At 28.5% G+C, this 2,134-nt stretch overlaps 1 protein-coding gene across 3 annotated transcripts in view; it reads left to right on the forward strand.

The window, feature by feature from the left end:
- Positions 1,223-2,134, forward strand: part of LOC107644519 (serine/threonine-protein kinase BLUS1) — a 12,512-nt gene continuing 11,600 nt past the window's right edge. For 2 of the 3 annotated variants that reach the window (XM_016348388.2, XM_016348389.2), the window contains exon 1: positions 1,223-1,431. The gene's annotated coding sequence lies outside the window, so the exon portion shown is untranslated. Of the gene's footprint in view, positions 1,432-1,749; positions 1,877-2,134 lie in introns of those variants that run through there. The other variant, XM_021103030.1, reaches the window with a different exon arrangement.

Below are 2,134 nucleotides of genomic sequence, written 5' to 3' on the forward strand. Positions count from 1 at the left end.
AAGGCTATAAGAGTCAAAGAAAAGAGGATTTATGATTGAAATAACTGGTCAGACATTAAGATGGTCACGAATTGAATGAAAGTTAAAATCGTATAACTTAGGTAAAAAAAGATAATACATATGATTATGCCTATGCTAAAGTTTTGCTCTAGGTCTGATAAACGATTCATTTCTCTCGTTAGCATCCTGCTAGAAACCGTAAGTTCTTACTCCCTCTCTTTTACTGTTTTTATAGACGAAGTTAATAGAGATGCCTGCTGAAAAAATGATATTACCTTTTTGCCACATCTTAGACTTGGAATATGTGTATGTTTAGGTTGCATTTAAAATGGAGACTGAAACTGAGAGATTAAGATTAAAAGATAGAGACTAAAAGTTTGAGATTGAATTAAATTTTTGTATTATGTTTAATATAAAATACACTGAAGTGAGTTATGTCTCAGAATTAGAAATAGCATGATATGTTAAAAGAATTTAAATCTGGATCAAGTTATATTACATTTGAATAGTTATTGCTATTTTTACTATAACTTTATAATTTATTATGTATAGCTGATATTTTTAGTAAAACATTTTAGAAAAAATTTATTGCAATAATATGTTTATGTTTTAACGTGAATTCAGGGTCGTATATTAATTAATAGTTATAATTTATCAGAAGCAAATTAGTTATGATGCACACACAGATACGAGACGCGTCGACATTTAAATTTTAAAATCTTATAACACATAGAGACACGCATGTATAGAAAATATAAAGCATTTTTTAGATAAATCGTAATGATATTAAAACATAAATTAATTTTTTTAATTATTTTTAATATCTTATTTTAATTATATAAAATATTTAAAATAATTTTTTGTTTTAATAAATAATAAAATATATTATGTCTAAATTTATTTTAAGAATAAGATTAAACACGTTAATACATGATGCTATTTATGTGTGTCCAAACATGTCCAAAGAATTTTTTTTATTTTTTATTAAGACATAGTTGGACATAGCAGATATGTGTGTTAGATAACTATCGGATGAGTATAGTATTTAAAATGTGTCTAATACACGAACATGACAACTCATCGGAATGAACTTTATAACAAATTGGTAACATTTGGCTTTTAATATGATCATGACTTACTAAAAATTGGATCCTTACCTTAATAGTTTGAAAAGACCATATTAAATTGTTGTTGAAAAAATAATAATGACTAACAAACAGAGAGTAATTAAGTCTTTAGAGGAGCAAAATCAGGAAAAACCATACTTGACGAACTGCAATTCGACCCTTCTCCTACGCAAAGGGCACCGCCTTCGTTTCTGAGTATCTATATATCTTTCGTGGCTGCTTTTATCTGACTCAGTCGTTTCAGATTCACTCGTTCTTCAACTCCACTGAAAAAAAATTCCACCTTCTTCGCTACAAACCCTAGGTTCGTTCTTCTATTGTCTTAGCTTGCGATTTTTTCAGCTACTTTTCGATTCAGTTTACACTTTTCTGTGATCAACTTTATCGAATTCACGTGTTGCCCATTTCATTTTTGGATCATTTAACGGCTTGAAAAATGGTTAAAAATTAATTTTTTATATGTATATTTATTTTAGCTGCTGATTGGAGTGTTGTTGCTTTGAAAATTCATTGACTTTGTTGTTTTTTTTTTTGTTGATCAAATGAACTTATTGATCATCTGGTGGCCAATTTTCTGTTTTTTTTTAATTATTTATTTTTGTAATGGAATATGTGAATGTAGATTTTTTATGCTGAAGCAAAGAGATGAACTGACGCAGTTAAAAAGCAGAGTGAAATGGAATTTTTTTGAAAAATTAAGTCATGCGAATTTTGTTGGGGGGGATCTTTGGCAAACTTCAATTTATTTGGTTCGTAGATTACATATAATTGAATTCTGAATCTAACTTGCATCCATATCTACAATTACCATTTCCTGAACAATTTGGTGGATTGAGTTTAGAATATTTTTTTAATGAATTTTTTGTGGTACAATTTATTACATTTTATTGGTTACAATAAAAACCTTGTCAAGTTAACAGTGAAAAAGCAATTAAAGAGGCTCTTTGTTTTTTGTGTGTGTGTGGGTTGGTGGTTTTTTTGTTTTTTTTTGGGGGGGGGGGGGGGGG

Source organism: Arachis ipaensis, chromosome B05, assembly GCF_000816755.2.
Source record: "Arachis ipaensis cultivar K30076 chromosome B05, Araip1.1, whole genome shotgun sequence".
Lineage (NCBI taxonomy): Eukaryota > Viridiplantae > Streptophyta > Magnoliopsida > Fabales > Fabaceae > Arachis > Arachis ipaensis.